Source organism: Lycorma delicatula, chromosome 2 (genome assembly GCF_047948215.1).
Source record: "Lycorma delicatula isolate Av1 chromosome 2, ASM4794821v1, whole genome shotgun sequence".
NCBI classification, from domain to species: domain Eukaryota; kingdom Metazoa; phylum Arthropoda; class Insecta; order Hemiptera; family Fulgoridae; genus Lycorma; species Lycorma delicatula.
Window position 1 is genome coordinate 103,926,565 of NC_134456.1, and position 22,961 is coordinate 103,949,525.

Sequence of the window (22,961 nt, forward strand, 5' to 3'; positions counted from 1 at the left end):
AAACATTAAATTTATGACTTAGACTAGAAAATAAATTGTTATTTTACAAATCTTTATGTCATGAAATATTTTATTATTATCAAGGGATTTTAATCATGCATATGCATGTGTTCTATTTTGCAATATTTGTTATAGAACTGTGTTAAGTAAATATATAAATAGGTAAAAAGGTAATAATTCAAAGCGGTGTTATATATGTAGCCTGTAAGTGCATCTAATTACAAACATAAACACGCTTATAGGGAAAAAGAACAAAATCACACAACTTTTTTACTGCCCAACTTTACGTGTATAATATTCCACTTTTATAACCTCCATTCTTATCTCGTATTTAACTCCATTTTTATAATGTGTATTTTTATTATTGGAACATGAAATGCAGGCAGTAAATAAAACTTATGAAGTTGAAATAAAAGAAACATATTTCTAAGAACGGTCGTACAAATTCGTAATAGGTGCTCAGATATGTTGAGTATTGATTAATAATGTTAAACAGAAGGAAAATAAACAAAGAGAAATATTTATTTACGGTTTTGAATGATATGTTACTACAAAATTAATCAAGACTTAGTAGTGTATAAATACTACAAAAATCTTTACTTACTTCATTTTAGTTAGGAAAAAATAATTATAATGAAAGTATTAAAAAAGATTCACACATTTCTACCGAGTTTATTGGTGAGAACTATAACATTATTTTGTTAAATAAACTAAGATCACTTTAAAAAAAATCCGACAAATAAAAATATGAAAGATGACTGAAATAAACATACACATTGAAATTCTTGTTACTATAATAATTCTAACACTTAAGAAAATAAGCAATATTAAATATAATAATTAATTATTACAGTAAATTAAGCAATTATATAGTGATATTATATGAAAATGTTTTGACATGAAAAGTATGTTCAAAAAGAGACGCAACTTTATGGAAAAATGAGTAAGCTACAATAGTAGTTGAAAGTGGCCTCCATTATGCAATTTTTATAATTGAATACGACGTTGCATGCACTTAAACACATGTTGCAACGATTTTTGAGCAATTGCAGCGGACACATAGTTCAATCTCGCTCCACAATTCGGGAATGATATGAGGACGAGTTTTGTAAGCAGCAGTCTTAATGTATCCCGATAAGAAAAGTCAGGAGAGAATAAATCAGGAGACCAACAGGGTCAAAACCTCTTTAAAATTACTTATCCATGAAAACATTGATATATGAAAGTCATAGTGCTGTTGGCTGTATGAGCCTGCTGAAACCACTTATACTCTACCCGTTCTACAGATATAATGTTTACAAAAGTGTTGCACCATCTGTCTTCAGCGCTCACTTTTCACTGTGCCAAGAATAAATATCATGAAGATTTGCCTACGTGACATTCAACACTAAACACCCACTTTTTATCCGTGCGACTGATGTGGATTTTCCGTGCACCAAATGCGTGAATTCTGTGTTGCTACGTACCCATCAAGGTGGAACCATGTCTCATCAGACCAAATCCAGTCCTCGATTTCTTCACCATTCTGGCGTTAGAGATGACATGAACCACGGACAGAAAGCTACACTTTTTCCCGTGTCTGCAACTCGTGACAACTCATCAATAACACGAATTCTGTACGGATGCATCTTTAAACACTTACAATGGCATGTGGGCACTACCAACAGAGAGAACAGACTGGCTAGATAGGCATCGCACAGACATTTTGGGACTAACAGAATATGAAACTTGCACGTCGGTCAACTTTTCTGATGTTAGTACTTTCATTCGACCACATTTGGTGCATCTGCCACATTCTTGTCTCTTGGAACTTGTATATCCGCTTGATAGAGGACTTATTTGGTGGATCTATATCATACTTTCTGAAGGCATTCTGGATCTGAGCATAACTGGCACGTCTAATGTATTCAGAGACAATGAATATTCTCTGCTGCATTGTGTAACCTATTTTTCCTAAATTAAACATGCAATGAAAGAAGAAAACATTCTTCCATAGGTTCCAATCTCAAACAAAATTAAAATAATCTAATCCTGGTATAGGATAAGTCAAGCAATTACTTGTAGAACACTTTCTCACACACAACATCTCTTTCTTTTAGTTTTACACATCCTTCTTACCGTAATATCTCTCCATAAAATTACTCTTACTAGATATATTTTAAAGTTAAACGGTGAACTTTACTGGGAAGGAACCTAATTTCTTCATAGATACTGGCTCTATTCATTACAACTAGTCACCATTAAATTTAACCTGACCAAACACTACCAAATCTTATCCATATGTTGTCGTTATTTACCACAATATGCGGAGTCACCGAATAAGTGTATAAGAAAGTGAGTGAGAGAAAGTGATATTATATAAAAGAAGAAAGGTAATTACTTTTCAGGTAAGCTCTAACTTCCCCAGTGTAACTCTGAAAATACTGGATTAAGTCCAATTAATTTATATCCCCCGAACGTCTGCTAATGGAAAAATAAAAGCTTCATCTTTTAAATTATTCTGTATAAGTTAAAAGCTTTGCGCCTAAAAATAATTTTAGTTTTCAATTTGCTAAATTTTTAAATTTAAGTATTTGCTGCTCTAGTTTATCGTTTTATATTTGCTACTCTTGATATCTAGTTAATTATTTATATTTCATTAATCATGGTTCTGTCACAGTTTATTAGCCAGCAGCTGGAACATTTTTTTTGCTTTATAAATTTGTAAAAGAAAATATTTATTCTAATATATTGTTTATTTTATATTTTAGTATAGATAATATAAATGTAATATATTTACACATATTTAACTAATTTAAAAATGTATAATTACGTTTTTGTTGTGTTTCCATTAAATATAAATAGCAGTTTTATTAAATAAAAAAATATAAAGTACTGAAAAAATTAACCATCAATAATTACAAAAAATACAATTACAAAAAATAAAATTGAATGTACTTAAATAATATACATGTATGCCTGTATAAATTTGACATTTAATATGTAAATTATTGATTTACTGTTATTAAAATTACAATGTTCTTTTACTTATTTTTGTTTAATTAAAATAATAATTGTCAAAAGTATATATCTATTTATTTATTTATTTTTTAAGGTAATTGTTAAATATTAATTTCAGTTAATTCAATTTTTTATTTATAAAAGTTTATTTATTTTACCAGCAATTTTCAGTATATCTACCTTTCTTATTGTCAGGTGTTATTGTATAATAACAATTTAAATATTCTTACAGCTTTTCTCTGATTTGTTGTTTGAAACCAACTACTTGTTGAAGGTGTGAAATAATGAAAAAAAGCCCTGTAAAATCACTTCATGCTTTCTGAAATAACGTCTATTAAAATCTTACATAGACAGAAGAGAAAATAACAACGATTTTTAAAAACATGAAAATATTTAAATAAATACAAACACTCACATTTATAGGTATTAATTATTTTTCCCCAATTTTTTTAAAGAGATTTTAAATAACTTAAAATATCTAAAGAAGTTTCATTTAAAGTAACGTTATAAACTGTTACAAAGATGGAATTAAAAATAAATATATATATGTTTAATGATAAAATAATATTAAAGCTTAATGCAAAAGTAAGAAAATATGACTTTATAATGACATTTTTCTCATTACCAGTTTCCTTTTTAATAAAATTCAGTTCACATTCTACATGAATAATAAAACTTAATTTTCTCCTCCAAGGGTTTAAATCATTTTATGATAGTAATAAAGAAACAAACCATTACAGTAAAAGTTCAGTAGTCAGCTTCCGATAATAAAATATTTTTATTTTCTAATAAAACATAACGTCATAAACGATTATTTAGAGAGAGAATAGTAATTAAATGCCCTTATATAAAAATTTTACGTTTGAATTCAGTTCCTCAAATTTAATTATAAATTAATAATGACTATATTTTAAGTATGTTATTATTTTTACCATTAAATAAAATTTCAGCAGGATACTTTAATTGCTTAAAGGAGATTAAAACCATTTTTTAGAATACGAAAGAAGATCCTACGTTCAAAAAACCATTAAAGTTGAATTTCTTAGGTATATAACAGAAATAATACATTAAATAAGATTTAACAAATACTTTAAATATAAACTGTAATTAAACTGGAAAAAATCTTTTTTTCTGTCTATTAGCGTAAACATCGGTACCTCATAGGAAAAGATAAGTAAATTTGAGTCATGATAATCGTGTGAAGAGAGGTCCCCGACAAAACCATTCACTTAACATACAAAGTTCAATACCTCATTTATGAGAAAAGCACTTGTACTGGTGATCTAATCAAAGTTCAATACTTAAAATAGCACAAGAAATAAATCACAAACCACAGGAAGAAAAACAAAAATTAAAAACAACGTCATCAATACAAATAAATGAAAATAATACTTTAGATGAAACAGGTTTTCATCGGAAAACAAAAGTAGCTAAAATTCGTAAATTATTAAAGTGACATTCTTTCAGGGTCACCTATGTCCTCACTCCTAGGTCTCTTCTCTAGGTCACTCCTCTGGATACATTTTCCAGGTCCAGCACATGGGAACATTTCAATCACCTGATGTCATCGCTGTTGTCCTAAAAATTTACTGTCAGATAATTTACCTGTTTTTCTAACCTCTGCTTGTACCGCGAGCTAATTCTTTGGATGTCTTCAAAAACAGAAGAAGCTAATTCTAGATAATCAGCAGTTACTCTACCCTAAAAACCACGACGCCTCCGTTATGGTTCTCACCAATTATATTAAAATCTTTGAATTACCTCAATATTTCTGTTGCTCGTCGTACCCCAAAACTGGATTCCATATGTTCAGATAGGTTTAAGGATAACTTTGTAGATCAACAGTTTATTAGACAACGGTAACTGTGAGTTTCTAACCAGCAACCAATTTAGTTCCCTATACATGATAATAAACTGTTTCCTTCCATCTAACACTTGGCCGTTCCATGTCAGACGACAATCTAAGTGTAGGCCAAGGTACCGTATCCGATCCATATGAGGGATGTAGACGCCTTTAAAGTAGACCCGAAGGCAATTACATCTTCTCATCGAAAATGTCACATGGCTCGATTTGTTCTGATTCACTCTCATTTTCCACGCGCCTATCTTGTCTAACTCTGACTTTATTTATCCGAGGCTTCATTTGAGGTCTCATTTTGGGTAGAGTCATGAGGATGCAACTTCTTTTACCAAGGATGAAGAATAAGGATTCTAAGGATGCTTTTTTTACGTGTAGAAGAAGCCAAATATTTCCTGATTGAACTTAACCTGGGAAAATCACCAATTCAGGTAATTTCGCTGGACTACGTAGAACGGCTGAGGGGGGTTCTGTTTTTGATACAGCAGACTAAGTAGCCTTTTCAAACATTCAGAACATTCAGAACAAACATAAAACATTCAAAAATGTAAATCCTAAAACCAAACTGATAGCATAATTTTAATCAAAATATAATATTTTTCCAATTTGCTATTGAATATTTTGAAATATCAATCCTTATTTTTTGTTTGAAATAACGATTTTTTTGAAATATTTTTATTGAACACTTTAAAATACTTACGACATTTAGAGTAGAGAATTTTGTATATCACAACGTATCACGTTGAAATATTTATTTCATTCTAAACAATTCTTCTTTTTTAAAATTCTAGAAATAAATGAGGGTATTACTTATGAAATGCAGAAATTTTTTATTGGTTTTACAGCACTTTCTAAAGGTACTGAATTTTGTTGCACCTTTTTTTTTTTGAGCCGTTCAACGAAAAATTATTTTAATCAGTAATACTTTTCATCTGAATGGACGATAACAGCCAGGATTAAAGCATTCATTTTGAAATGTTTCGTTTTTTTAGCTCCTTTAGATGATTAGTTTCTTATCTCGTTATTCAATACTTGTTCTTATCCTTTCTAAAGTTTTCTTTTCTTATTCTTTCTAAAGTTTTCGATAGGTTTTGGCTACTTTACTAATCAGTACTATTGATGTGGGCATGCATAGTTACCTGGGTTGTTTGGTTTAGCACCCTCAGCCTAGGATACATGTAGAAAACGGTTTCATAATCATATTCTGTAATAAAATCTATTCCTGTGGTTGAAGTTAACGGCTAAAGCTGGGATTTCCTAATTGTAACTCTTCAAATGAGTAATTATTTACAATTACGGCCTTAAGACTAAATGTTTTAATATTCATAGTAGTAGGATTCTTACTGATCAGTGTACTTTAACAATTTTAATGGTCAGGAAGTATTACTTTGTAACCTCTTTATTTGTCGGAGAAATATTCGGTCCTGATGGCGAGTTATGTTACATTGTTTTCTTCAGTTTAGGGTTATAATAAAGGTAGAGCTCTGATACTGGGGTAAAAATGTAACGAATACGCGTTTCATATTATTTGTCATTTCAAACATGAATTTGGTGAAATGAAGTAAAATATTTTAAAATTTTGGAAAAGGGACGTATTTGAACGTACCTAATGTTAAAGCCTTTCTATTTTTTTTTTATGTACGTTTGCGTCGGATTTACAAAAATGTACCTATGGTTCTCGGTAAGGTGAGTAACCCTTTTGTGTTAAGGTACGACCAATAGTAATACTGATTATTGTGCCTTAGTGTACTGTAGTTGTTCCTTAGTAATTGAAGTCAATATATCCACGTTTCGATATAAGAACTAAAATATGTTTCTAGTATCAAGCTTTAGTCCACCCAATCATTTTCAATTAAATATCAGAGACTATATTTCAACCATCGGAGTTTTGTTTCGCCTGTCTCAATTATCATTTACCCCCTAGCATCAAACCTTTCTGCTTAATGACAAAAACACACATCTCGTAAAATTAAAAAGACCATGCAACGCAGGTTTGGCTGGATTCTGATTTCCTTACAGAAGGAATTATTCTTGTTCTGGATGACCTATTCTTATCTTTGATGATATAAAAGCATCCAAATCATCAAAAAACAGCATGTTTATCGTGTGGCGAATTATGATTTTCAAACTACGTAGCCGGTATCTACTATATTACAATGCCTTGACAATCCTTCTGCTTGTTGTTGAAAATTTTTACGCGTTTATTATTATTGAATACTCTGTTATTTATGGTCATATAACTGTCACATTCTGGACATTTTTTTGTGGTTGGTATTATTTTTTTTAAATTTTATCCAGTTTCTTCTCAATGTGAAATGAGAATAAAACTATTAAAATATGTTTACATTCACGTCAATCAAAAGCAGGATCGTAATTAGAACATAAAGCGATGATCAACTGTGGCATAATAGCTTCAATAAAAGCCGTAATGAGCACGGTACTATGATCATATCTATATCGATCGTATTGTACGTTGCTGTGTAACATATCTATACTGATAAGATAACAATGCGGAATCAGAAGCGAATAAACAATGATCATTCTTCTTTCCACCTTAAAACTTTTTTTCTTTAGCGATTTGTATAACAGTTAAAGGCCATTTAAAGGATCTGAAACGTCACTGTTAGTGTCTTCAAGCCGTAGTCCTTGTTTCTACACAGCGGTCACAACATAACTCATCCAGCACTCCTTGGCCGGTCCTTCTTCTTTCTCCTTGCAGCAGGAATCCAGAATAAAATTTTCTGTATCCTTCTCTCGCCTATACATTACAGATGACCATACCACATCAATTGTCTTTCTTTCTTCCATTTTATCCACCAAAAGTGATTTTCTATTCATTATTTTTGGGATATGGTCTTTTTTACATGGTCTAAAATAGTCAGCTGACAATTTATTTTCCAAAACGGTAATTTTAATTTTAAGTCTTGGAGAAGTCTCCATAATTCAGACCCGTATGTAGAAGAACTTTCAACGAAAGAGCTGAAGATTGTCTTTATTGTATTATTCGATACAGAGAGTTCCATAAAGTAGGATTTAAGAACTGCTTGATTAACATTCTATCTTTACCAACATGTTAAAACATATCAGTATCTATCCTTTTACCTGATATTAAAATAGTATCCAGGTATTTAACTCGACTAATTAAGTTTTTCTTTATTTGTAAAAAAAAATATCTTGCACTGTACTTCTAACTACCATATATTTTTTTTTTTTTAATATTCACCTCCAGTCCCCAAGCATCATACTCCTCCACAAGCTTTCTACCCATATATATCCTCCATTTTACTCATCCTCAACTAACATCACGTAGTCATTCGCAAATAAAAGTGTAAATATTCCCATTACCTCCAACTGGACTCCCAACTTCACACACATTTTGTTGGCTAGTTTTATAACAAAAAAAGGTTAACATCATTCTTTAAAAGAGCCCGAGATAATGACATTCCTGTCGCACATCTCTGCTTAAAAAAAAAATTCTGAGTAATTAGCTCCTACATTTACATAGCTTTTGATACTACTGTATAATTAAATGCTTTAATTAAAAATTATCTACATTTTGGACTTCTAAACATTTCTACAGGAATTTTTGAGGTGCACTGTCAAAAGCTTGCTTCAAACCGATAAATACTAAGATTAACTCATTACCATAAGTAATACTGTTTGCCATCATTTATTTAATGGTAATTATGTTTTCTACACTCAATTTTCCAATACAGAAACTACACACCAATTTCATCGAAGACGAGTCTACATATATAAATTAACAATTAATATAATCCACCTTATTTAACATGTCAGCGGTATCATGTTTAAAAAAATAATGACTCTACAGTTTCAAGAATATATAGATATGAAAAAATTGTAGATTTTAATAAGTTAAACTATTCAGATAAATTTTCTTTTCAGAGTTATTTTTGTATTTTACAAAATTTGAGAAATAGAAGGTTTAACTCTAATAGTAAACAATTACTTCTTATAAATTTTCAACATTACATTAAGCTAATGATCACAGTCTGCTATTCATACAGATGGTAATTTGGAATTTCATCACACATCAAGAAGTCTTAAAAAGTATATATTTTTACGTTAATTCTAATAAACTGGTGTTTTATTTAGTTCTAAAATTTTTTTATTAGTGTAATAAAATTATAAAGATTAGATTATTATTAAATTAAAAAAAAAACTCTGGATAACATCACGGTCAAAAATAAAAGTATTTAAAATAATTAAATTAGACAACTGTTAAAAATAATATTTTTTCTTCTAATTTATTTCAAATGAATTTTACATCTACCATCATTGTCTCACAGCAAGGTTAAAATATCTATTTCATAAATCTTATTTAACCAAGATAAAAAGGAAAATTTCAGATTACTTTGCGTTTTGTTTTTAAGGTTGTTTATAAACATTTTAAAATTTTCAGATTGATTAAAATTAATATATTTAATAAAATTTCTTTCAATATTTTCAAAATTGTTTTTTTTTTAGAATAGAAAAAATAAGCTAATGGATAGCTTTATTAAAAGAATGAGGAATTAAACACGTAAATGTTTACAAATACTTAGGTATAAAGAAGATTAAAAATGGGAATGAAATAAAAACAACAATAGCAATGGCTACGAAAGTATTAAATATATGTAATAAATAAATAATTTTATGTCTTAAACTGAAATTATAATATTAAAGAAGCATCTAAACATAAAAATAATAATTTACTATTTTATGTTCAAACGTCACGTTTATTCTGAAAAAAGTACATCAACTCTTCTTAAACTCCACTTCCCCGTAATCGTTACTCCCTAACGTTTATTTTACAACGACAAAATTTATTAAAAAAATTATTATTTATGTAAATTTAAATACAAATTTCAAATTCTGAAATAAAGTCATAATAAGTAACCGTACCGAATTACAATGAATAATGAATTGAACGCGGTTCATTGTTACAGTTATTAGCTTAAATGTGTATTACACGATGGGAGGTAACCTCTATGCCCAGAAGCAGTAACTACACGGTTGGTTTATTAAATGTCGGGTGAAAGAGATGGCCGCAGCCGAAGCCATGTATAATGGCTATTCAAGGGGCTATGCTATTTTCAGTGCAGTGCCATTACGGTGTGTCAAAGTGGGACGGGTATTGGAACGGTTCAAAACGAAGGGATGGGTTAGATATCGGTAAAGGAGGGTTTGATGGGAAAGGGTAAATCGAGTTTAGTTGAGTAGTTGAATTCAATGTAGCGAATTGAATTGTGGACATTTTACGCTCAGGGTTGTGCCTAAAGGTAGCCAGTTCTGCGGTTGGTTTGTATGGATGTACTGTAGCGCTACCTGCCGCGTTCACAATAGTATTAGAGTATTCAGTCAACACTAACATACCTAGCTTGGTTCGATAAGGACCAATGACTGACAATTGTAATGTAGCTATTTCAGTCGTTTATAATATACATACAATAACAACCTTGCGTTTTGTTTCTGTTTAGTAGTTTTACCTTTGTAGTGCATAAATGGTTTGTAAAAGATAATTTATTCGTACCAAATGTTATAAGCATTGTCATTCAATCGACTATTGGAAAAAGAATTATGTATAAAATCGATTTACCCATTACGTTATCTAATATCGTATTATGTCATATTCGTAGAATATGTATTGGATTATGTATATAAAATTTTACTGATCTCTATGGAGCGTCTCTACCAACCTATCATTCCGAAGGTTCCATGTTTATATCCCGATTAGGTTTTTCATTGTTCACAAGCTGTACATTTTCATATTATGTTATTTATAAGGTTTAAGGTATTTTTTCAACATGTTAACAAATAAAGTTAATGTGTTGAAATTAAATAACTAAACCACACTTAAAATATGCGAAATTAATTAATAATAAATTCTGTTTAAATTAATTAAAACTTAATTTTAATAAAATGAATTTTAATAATAGGCTATTTGATGATAAACAAAAAACTGTTTAATGAACTATAAAAATGTACTTAAACAGTGATCATTAAAGTTTCTAAAACAGACTAAATTTTCTCTTTTATCAAACCTAGACAGCTATAATATTATTTCATGAATGAAAGATTTGTTTTGTTTTTTTCCATTACATAACATTAGTAATCACTGTTAACAATAAATAAATTATTGTAAACTGAAAATCTTTAATCACAAATAATAACATTTCAAAGTAAAATGTGATAGCAAAAAGGAACAAATTAAAAATAAATATTATACTCATTTGTCAGTCTATTTTAAGAATTTAAGATAATTCATCCCAGAAAAAATCTTTAAAAAATACACCATCTGTTCTGACGTACAGACAGTAGTATTTCATCCGAAAGGTTATGGTTATATTTTCCGAAAGATTTTGTGGTTAAGTTTGAACCACGACCCAACATGCCATTTTTCTAATGCTAAAAAATTTCCGTTACATCTAAGTAAACATTAACTAGAAAATATTTTCATTAACAACTGAAAATAAAAACCCTTATCAAAATAAACCAGTAGTAGACATTTCTGTGTTTTAATTTTCATAAACTTTTTATGTCCACTTTTATTCTTACTAAACTGAAATAGTGATGTGTTCTGTTTACTTTAATTTTTAACGTATGAAATTTAAGTGAAGTAACCGTAAATCGATTTGATGTGATTCGGAAGTTATTTAATAAAGAAAACAGTTAAAAAATAACAAGTATCCAAGGCTTACCTTGAAAAGAATGAAGAGAGAAGCGTTTTTCCAAGATATTTGTTTCTGGCCCAATTACATGGTTACGTACTAGCAAGCTAAATCTATCATAGTTCAGTTAACATTTAGAATTATTATTTAATCCAATTTGTTTTTTATTTCCGAATTCTCATAGAATTAATGATATAAGAAATCAACTTAAACGGGTAATCAACTTACTGATTCATGTAATTCGCGTCGAAATTAATGAATCCTATTTTTTACTGAATTTTTGAAGAAAGTACGGCATTACTTTGGGTCGCACGATGTGCTCGTGGAAGAGAGTGGAATAGAATATTCTTTACGTTTCTTGGTATGAGGAGAACGAACATACCATTCTCTTAAAATTTAATCTCCTTATGTATAAATTACATGCTGTATATAGAGTGTTCAACTTAAGAGAGGCCCCATCACTCAGTAAATGCATATTTTTGTTTAAATCCACATATTGGAGTGAGAAGGGTAAAATAATGTGAAAGATCTTGATACGACTGGAGCTGGAGTAGGGAGGAATATTTACTGCCTGCACATTTGAGTATTGCCAATCCGTGTCGAGCATTGGTTTTTGAACAAAGTTGCGTAATCGTATATTTTTGATTTGCTAAAATACGTTTAACTGTTGAAGAACAGTTTGTGATGGAAACGGAAATCTGAAAACGAAATCTCATGTTGTGTGTCGGTGAAAGTTCAAGGAGAATTTTTAAAAGAAAGCACCGGTGAAAAGTGTTATTCACCAGTTAATTAAAAAAATTGGTGAAACTGGTTCGGTGTTAGATCAGAAACGTACCTAACACAGGTCAGTTTTAACGAAGCAGTTGTTAAGGACATTAAAGCGGTTGTTCCATAGATCTCCTCATAAATTTTTTCGGAGACTGAGTTGGAAAAAAACATTTCTCTAAGTTCAGCCCACACTGCAGTGAAAAGAATGCTGAAGTTTTATCCATATTGAATGCAGGTTTTCCAAGAGCTAACTAATGCTGATTATTCTAAAAGGAACCACTACTGTCAATGGTTCAAGATCTTCATTAGAGGCAACACTGGCATTTTAGATTAAGTGTTTTTCACAGATGAAGTGTCGTTTTACCTTGATGAATATGTTAACAATCAGAACTACCGGACCTGGGGTACGGAAAATCCACACATCTTTTTTGAATTTCACTTACACTCTGTGTGTATTTTCAAGTGACGAATAATATGATCCCTGTTGTTTGAAAAAAAAACCTGTGGATGCTACCATCTACCAAGAAATTATCCAGCAGTTCACAACCTTCATGCAATGGGATGAGCGTGACTGCTGATAGCAGCAGGACAGCGCCATTTTCTGTACAGCTCTCTCTACTATGGAAATGCTACAAAATTGTTTTGGTAGCAGAATCATTGCTAAAGCAGTCTGACCATCAAGACTAGTCCAGACTTCTTTTTGTGGGGTTACTGAAAAGAAATTGTTTATAGAAGCAATCCACACAACCTACTGAAATTAAAGATTAACTAACAAGAGTAGCCAGGAACATGGTGTTGGCAAGTGCATAGAAGTGGATGGGCATCATTTTCAATACCTCCTCTAAATTACGATGTAAGTTTTTGCCAGTAAAATATTATTTTACTGGCAATAATATTGTAATAATTATATTATTATTTTATTATAGATTAAACTACGTGAGGGGCTTCTTTTAAGTCGAATACTTTGAAAATATGTATATTTATATAACATATAGGTATATATAGGCCTATGCATAAAATTTGTGACTCTAAAACCAAAAATAAGAAATCAATATCTGATTTGAAATTGATTTCAATTTCAAAAAAATCAATACGAAATCAATTTTGTTGAAATTTATTTATGTAAAAGTGTACCTGAAGTTGTACATGTGAAAATTTCATAAACACTGATTTAGTCGTTCTTGAATTACGCTCAGTTTAAGGTCACAACAGACTACATAACATCAATTTGAGGTTATGTATTGGTGTAATTTCATACGCGCTTAAGCAGTGAGTCAAAGAGGTGAGTGAATTTAAACTTTATACTTGTCTGTACGGTCAACTCGTTATTTTTAATTATATCATCAAATTGCTGTTATAATAATTTTATTTTTTTTTTTTTATAAAGGCAGAATATAATTTAATTAAAATAAATATAAATTTATACTTTTTAATTTTCTCATTTAATTTATGTTTTCTGTACAAAATATATATAAAATAATTATACAAAAAATATTATACAGAATAAAATAACGAAAAGTTGAATTAGCCGACTTGTCATTTTACTTTCCGCAAGATTTTTTTTTTTCATTGTAGTTAGAAGGGATGAGAGTTTATATTTTATGACTTTATTGTAATTTAAAAAATTAGGCTTACCATGAAGGTGCCAGGTAGAAAACTAAACCACAGAATTAGTTCATATTCAATCTCCTTATTAACTCTTAACACAAAGGATAAATGGATTGTACAAATCTCGACAACTTCAGCAAAGAGAACCAAAGGACCCAAAAATAGAGAAGAATGAATTGTAGATAAGGGGAATGGTTAGTTAATAAAACAGAATTATCTACTCATGAAGAGGAAAGTTACCTCCAAGAGGAAAGTTCCTCCAAGAGAAGTCATTCATCTAGTTTACAATTCATTAGATGATGGCACAACTTTTACACAATACTGATATGACAGAAATATATCAACAATAAGGGAAAGATAAGAAAGGTGAGAAAGGACGATGCTGAAAGTTTAGCACCAGACGAGCTTGAACACAAATAAAAAAAAAATTTCTCTCCAACAGTGATGGGTGCCCATTGTCTACTGGCATATAGAGATCGGATATTTTTACACAACTGTGATAAGTACATTACGGGTCAACAGTTTTTGAACGTATAAATGGTTTTAAAGGAACAATCCCATTATTTTCTGAAATTATATTGTATGGATAAGTATCCAACTAAACCAAAAACGTCCAAATATTTCCACTAGAAGGTTTATTAAGTCCTATTTCAAACTTTATACGAGTAACTAAATTATTAGATAAAATTTGAATGTTTTAAATAAATTTATAAAATCTATTTTTATGGTTTTTGTTAATAAAAAACATGTCATTAAAATCGGGCTCGAGTTAAAATTTTTAACGTCTGTTTTTTTTCTCGATATTATTAGGGTCAGGTATATATTGTGTGAAGTGTTTTTGTTTGGCAACAGGTTACGTTATTAAACTTATACAGTTAAAATTATCGGATTTGAATCATATATATATATATATATATATATATATATATATATATATATATATATAAATGAATGTTTGTTTGTCCCGTAAGCGTTCCTACACCATTCATCCGATTGTGATGAAACTTTCGTGAGTTGTGCACACGCCCGCGAAGGTTTCTGAATTACTTCGGACCCGCTAGGCGGGGCTCTGGGGTCGAGATATTTAGAAAAATTGTATTTATGGTCCGATTTGGCTCATATTCAGAATATATAATAGTTACGTGAAAAGAACTAGCGATAGTGAAGCATTGCCGGGTCAGCTAGTTAAATTATACAATTAATAGTTTATATATTTAACACTATTCTAATTGGTCAACTTGACAGATTTAGGGTGAGTAACAAAAATTTGTTTGATAGATTTCGTTTTATCAATAATCAACTACTAAAAAAATATTAGTGAATGAAGGCACCTAGTCAAATCAATTTACTTATAAAATTCTGTTCTGCTGCAACTAGCAATATTTATATTCGATTGTAGGAGCTAACAGCTTTTAATATAATCAAAACCAGTTAAACTGAATGTGTAAACTAATAATCAGGTAATCTAAATTAAATCAATTTATTTATGTTAAACCTTGTTTTGATTTATATATACAGAAAATTCTTACAGGGATGTTTTTTAATTTTTTCAATACAATTTGTGCCCACCACAAACTGTATTTCTCTTCTAAATTTCATCTTCAAGTTTTCCTATCCATTCATTAATTTCCAGTCTTGTGATAAATCGTCATCAAAACTGTCACAAGATCCATTCATTTTATTTTAGAATGGCTCTTTTACTTTCCCGTCTAGTGCTATAGCTGTAAAAGGGAAAATATCGTAATCGATCGAATTTGGACATATGCGGTTTACAACGGAACTTGACGTTTTGACACCTAAAAAACCCAAAAAATCGGATGAAAATTTTCTGGATGTTCGTATTTACGTGTGTGTGTTCGGTGTTGACTTCTAAATTACCTTATATCTTCAGAACTACTGGACCGATTTTGATCAAACTTGGCCAGATTACTTCTGTATGCGATTCCATTAAATTTTCAACATAAAAGGTCAAGGAAATGAGGCTGTAGACCAAGGACACTCTCAGTATCTCGAGATTTCGCCTAATTAACGCCTTTTTTTTCTTAGGCACATTTGTTAACAATTACAAAAATTAAAACATTTTTAAAAAAATATTTAAAAAAAATCGTACCCTTACTCCAAAAAATGTTTAAACTAGTAGATAAGTAAGTTTACTGCGTCAATGGTACTCCTTGTCACCACAAGAACCGCTAGTGCAGCACTGATGTCTTTTAAATTAAGTTGTGTTTGTATGCCGCGTAACGGGAAAGTCCTACAACTGTGTTGTCAGCTTCTTTTTTTCTTGCGTTTCACCCGCTTTGTTTAATTTTTATTTTGCATTCCTTTTTTTTTATTCCAAGCAGTTAGCCAAGCTTTTTCATTCCCTAAAATTTGAACAATATATAGTAATGGGCTAACTCTTTCTAAAAGGGAGTTAAATCAATATTTGCAGATTTTCTTAGTTTTAGACTTGTTATAACTTATCTGTCTTAATATATTTTTAAGATATAAATACTCCTTTGTACATCAAACCAAAAAGCCCATGTCTTTAGCCGTGATGTTTGTTTACAGAGCGCAACATTCTTGGATATAATTTCGTTTCATATATCTAAATATTGACACTTCCGAAAAATTTCATGTTGAAGAAATTGACTCGACTGCCTACGAATTCCTTTTTATGGATCTTTTTGATTTAATTTTTTGTAGTTTACCTTTTTTATATGTAATTAAATGATTTTAACTGCAGAAATTCCTTGTTCCTTCTTTGATATTTTATGGAAGTCTTCTGTTATTATCTTCTGATTTTCTCTCAATTTTGTATTATTTTTATCGCTCACACAACCAAACCTTCTCTGCCTCCTCTTTCAGTATGTTCAGTATCTGTTTATTAATTTCATAACTATGCTATATATTGAAACATTACTGTTTTAAAGGAACAGAATAATTTAAAATGGACTTCATTACTGAATGTGCTTTTATAACTTTTTAATCTGATCATTTCGAGTGAGTCACAATAGTGAAATTAAAGTAAAATATTTTAAACAGAATCAACTTGAAGCATTACATAATGTTCATGATAAATGCAAACCAAACATTTAAATATAATTACGTGATCAGATTAAAAAGTTATAAAAGCACATTCAGTAATGAAGTCCATTTTAAATTATTCTGTTCCTTTAAATGTATTATTATGTTCCTTTAATTATATTTAAATGCTTGGTTTGCATTTATCATGAACATTATGTAATGCTTCAAGTTGATTCTGTTTAAAATATTTTACTTTAATTTCACTATTGTGACTCACTCGAAAAGCACGTAAACTAGACTGTGCTCGACATAGACTAAAAAAAGTTTTTGACTTTTTCAAACTATAGAAGAAAAGTCATTTTTTTCAGTGTATTAATTATTACTGTATAAAACTTTCTTTTTATATTTCTATCTTATCTTTCAAAGATTTATATATATTTACTTCAAATTAAGTCCTGAGTTTTATCACTAGATTATTAACTGTTTATTAATTTGTTTTCCTACTTATGAAGATTATCAGTCTTATGACTTAACAGTAGTTCATTCTTTAACTATTAATCATTAATCTTTTCATTTCTTTTTAGAAATTAGAAATATTGATAATTGATGAACAGGTATCTCCAAGTTATGAAAATAACATTTTTTAAATTAGGCTACAAAAAAGAATAATTTAAAAAAAATTATATTATTACTCTTAGTCACGCTAAAATGTATTTCTTTTAAACAATTCACTGTTTTTTTTATTTTCAAATAATTTTGTTCGCAGTACGTGTTTTTAAATAAATTTTAATATAAGTTTTATATTTATCTTTCTATTATATAATTACATTTCTCAGAGAATATAGTTTTTTTTTTTTGTTTCCGACAATAATAATTACAATCGGCTTTCCTACGGAGCCATAAGTGAATCTCCTGACAAGAGAATTTGTCAGTCTTTGAAATAAATAAGTTTATTTGGCATATATAAAAGATGTGTTTTAAAAATGAATAATCCATATTTTTTATTACCCTTAATCAAAAATTTGTACGAAAGAAAAAAAGAACTGAAGAATAAATTCCATTTTCTCATGAAAGGATTGTTGTTTAAAACAGCTGATTTAAATACCAATTAAACAGTTAAATATAGAGAAAAAATAAACGATGAGCTAGAGCTACAGGTTTTGAAAATGTTTCTCTATGTTAGGTAACAATTAAGATCGGTCATGGACGTGGTTTGGTATGACTTTTCAAATTTTAAAAGATTATTACCTTATATTAAGGATATTTTGTTTTAAATAGAAGATAAAAGATACCAAGTAAATTTGTGCGAATTATAAATAGAAAGAAAGAAGTTTTTGTCTAATTTTGAACACTGTAATAAGAAAAACAACAAATCAATTTAAAAAAATAAAAATCTGTATATAATTTCATATGTTTTGAAAACAGATTGTTCTTTATATTTATATTATTTTTTTGTAAATTTTTTTGAAAAATATAATCAGCATAGGAGTAACAAATTTTAATGTTTTTATTATCTATATATATATATATATATATATATATATATATATATATATATAAATTAGTGTAATATTTATTAAATAATAGAAATTAAATTTTCTCTTAAATCTGTTTTCAGAAAATCGTATTAAGTTTATCAAATTTTAGTAAAACATATGGCAGTAATTTAGTTCACTGATTCTGAATATACAATACGCATGATCCTCTTTTATACGAAGCAAGATTCTGTGATGGTAGGTAATAAGCCATTAGCTAAAATCCCTGGAAGTGCTTCGTGTTTTCCTATTTGCGTGCGGTGGCAGTAATTGAGATTTTGTATGTGTGCGAGTTTGTGCGACTGTAATTTTTGGGATTGCTGAGAGAGAACATCCAACATGGGCTAAGAGATGGCTGGATGAGGACGAGTAAATAAGTAATCAGTATGCATTATGTTTGAGCAAACTACTGTAATTTTTTAAAGTACGTATACGCTAAGAATTTTTACAAATATTTACCGTAAAAAATTGGAGTTTTTTTAAAATTATAAAACAGACAAAATACTTAAATATTTATGAAAATAAAAATTACTGTTATTGAAATGAATATTTTTAAAAAAATTTAATTAAATTTTGAAAATATCTGATGACAAAAATACCTAAATTTGTAAATATTAAGTTAATTGTATCTTTAGTAACTTAAGAAAAAAATTAATGCGCATAAAACGTCTAAGCTAATGAATAAAGCAGAGAATTATATATTTTAAGTCAATACTTAATTTTATTTTCTATAGAATCATAAACAATGAAGTGTAAAGAATAGAGTTCATTTTTTTTATCTATTTTTATTGTAGGCAGTATAAACCAAGATACAAGATTGACAGGCATTTCACGAACACTGAAATGAAACAGGCGACAATAAAAGAAAAGTTTCTGACGTTCAAATAGGATATTTCTGATTGTGAAAAGGTGTCACTATCTAGTACTTTAAAGCTTATAAATATTTATCTTTACTTTTTCTATCACGTACACTCACTCAAAAATATATAAAGTTTTTTTTTATAATATCTTATTTTTTATTAGCTTATGATCAATATAAACTAGTTGAATTTATCTGTTAATAAAATTTGATGTTTTAAGTACTCCTAATAACATCATATTTTGACACAAAAATAACGCAATAAAACTTTGACAGTTTTTCTGTTATAAAATTACTTTGAAGTATTGTATAAGCATCGGTACTTTTAAATATATTACATTTTTCATAACTTAAAATTTAAAAAAAAATTGAAAATTTCAATAATCTTTATCAATTATAAATTTTTATTTGCAATCGATTATATTTGTTTGTAAATTAAGAGAATAAAATAAAATTTAAAAAAAAATAACTTCAGTAATTCATTCGTTTATAATATTAAACTAATATCACGCTCGTGATCTGTCTTGTATTACGTGGTCTATTCCTCGCACATCGCTACTCGCCAGTAGTGAGCGGTACCGTTGGTTACTTTTTACCATCACCCACTGCTATTGCATAACTCGTAATACTTAATTTATCTCTCATTCAAAAGATATGAAAAAATAAACTGACTAGTACGGGAGACCACGAGTGGTCTCATATGTATTCATATTTATTATGTGATTATAATGAATAGACTGTTGAATTGCGTATCAGTAGACTATTCATTATGACTCTATTTTATATAGTAGTAATACTATTTTAAACCTACAACATAGTTAATTTAAAAATAGTTTCCTCTGCTATGTTAAAAAGTGTATATAAAACGCATTGTTTATAAAAGAAAAGGGGATTATTAATTTGTTCACTTCCTACACGGGAAGGCTACTGCTAAAATGGCATTTTAAATTATAAATATATAATGCTAACTAAATGTTGATCCACTGCATCGGTCTATTGGTAAAATCTTCGTCGCAAATCGTTTGTTTAATAGCTGATTTTTGAAATTGAAAGTTCTGAGGTTCAAATCCTGGTAAAGGTAAGTTATTTTATACGGATTTGAATACTGGATAGTGGATATCGGTGTGCTTTGTTGGTTGGAGTTCAATTAAGCACACATTTCAGAAATAGTCGACCTGAATCTGCACCAGACTACATCTCGTTTGTATGTTAGACATATCATTCTCATTTCATTGGACCACATGGTTACTTATTGTTCAAAAGTTGAACAGTTTACAATATACAAAACTTAAGAAACAGAAAAATAAATAAGTAAAAATTAATTTATTTGTAATTTTGAAGTAGAAACCGAAAATTAGGGACTAAAAACGTATTTTCTTAGTAAAGATATCTTAATTTCAGATAGCTTTATTTACAGCTAATACTAATTATCTTACTTTTTTCTTAGGAAATATATTTTTTATTACCTGATTTAAACAAAAATTTTATTTTATTTTTTATTTCAATTAAATACGAATGTATGGAGGTATTTCTTTTATCAGTTTCTCATTTTATTCCTTAAATAATTTTTGTTATGGATTTTCTTTCATTCTACTAGACGTTTAATGAATTTTAATTTCAACTATTATTAGTTGATTTTATCTTTTTATAATGTGAATAAAATTAGCGGAAACCTTTCACCAAGATAACTGTTAATTTTGAAAATAATTATGAATAACTAATTACTTTTCATTACATATAATGTATAAATAATTTCATTTTATATATATAATGAAAAACTGAATAGTCAGCAGTAGGAGCCGTTAACGTTAGAATTAACAAAAAAATCAAAATATCAAAAATTAACGAAAAATTTATAACCTTTTTACAGAATTAAAAAACACCTTATTTATTAGTGTGTGCGTGTGTGTGTGTGTGTGTGTGTGTGTGGGTGGGTGCGACCGAGCGCGCGTATGTGTTAGATTATCATGAATCAGATTTAATTTGATCCGCTACGAATTACCGATTGTAAATGCTAACAGATAAACAAAAAAAAAGGTTAAAAAAATTATATCTATCATTAAAAATATTATTTTTATTTATTAACTTATTATTTACATTTTTATTTCTTGCTAGTTTATCGTAGAATTCTACATACAATAAACAACGATTGAGAAAAGAATAATAAACCAATGATGAACTTAGAATAATGTTTTTACAAGGTTATACAACTTGGATGTCTTTAGTAGTGAGTTGATGAAGTAAATATTAATGAGCTGAAGGTGTATACTTCGTAATATGTCTATATATATATACACGTGTATGATTAGTTTTGTACCCAGCCGGGCGCAGAATTTTGCAGGCAGCAGCTGTGATCTGACGTTTCTCCTTGTAATAAGGGATGTGACGTGGATAATTGGAACGCGGTACGGCATGATGCCTGTCCCGAATCGTACTTTGGAGACAGGCAAGCCAAGATGCTTTAGTATTCCATGTATTTAGTTATACTCATGTCACTGTGCTGTCATACAAAACATACTTTACAGCTATAACGCCTACAAATCATTAGCAATAATGCTCGTCATTATAACACTGATCATTCTAGTAATATGATGATGGCGAATGTAAAATATTATAAGTATAATGCAAAAATTAAGTGATTCAATCGGTTAATACACTTAATTTAATTAACTAAGTTAATTTTTCCTACATAAATTTGTCTTCGCATATTTCATCGATTGCTACATGGTATTAAATTATTTTGAAAATTCGAAAATATGAAAGGAAGATAAGAAATGAATTTAATTTAACCAGTGGGTCCAATATAACTTGTCACTCGTATCTTGGGTTTACTCAGCATTTTAAAACTCTATATGTTAAATCCAAATTAATTTGTCTCATCAGTGCTAAAGAAAAACATTCTCATGTATATTACTTACGTGAACTAATTCAAGGAGTTTTTTTTTAAAAAAGACCTACGTTTATTTAAACATTTTTTTTACTGGAATTACTTTAATGAAATTCTTATATTATTCAAAAAATCCAGTTAGAAATTAATAAACATATAACTAGTAAAACTCTATGTTACATGTACTCTTATTTCAAATGAGATTAACTACGTAATTAATAACGAACAGAGTAAAAGTTAATTCAAAATTATAGTAATATTAAATATTTTGGTTATAATAATATGTAATATAAATCTACCCTCCTATGTGGGTCTGATGTATAAGAATTTAGTGATAATTTAAATACTACATAATAAGGATAAGGAATACTTTTTAAAAAGCCTGACCTTGAGTGGTACTTTAATTTCTGAAAAAAAGCAATTTTTTTGTACGTTTAACGTATGGTCAAGAAATAATTCGCCTAACAACATAGCATGTGATGCTGACCTGGGAAAAAATACACTAAACTGCTGATAGGTGCATAGAACGATTTTCTGCTGCCTGTAAGTACCTTAAAAGTCAAATTCTGGTTATCATTGTTTATTCTAAAAATTGTTATATTAGGGGGTAAATCACATCTAATCCATTTTTTTTTGATCAGTTTTTTTCAGCCCACCGGGCTAGTCTTGTGGTTAACCAGTCATCGCAAATCAGCTGATTTCGAAGTTGAGAGTTCTAAGGATTAAATCCTACTAAAGGCAGTTACTTTTATTTGAGTACTCAATCATG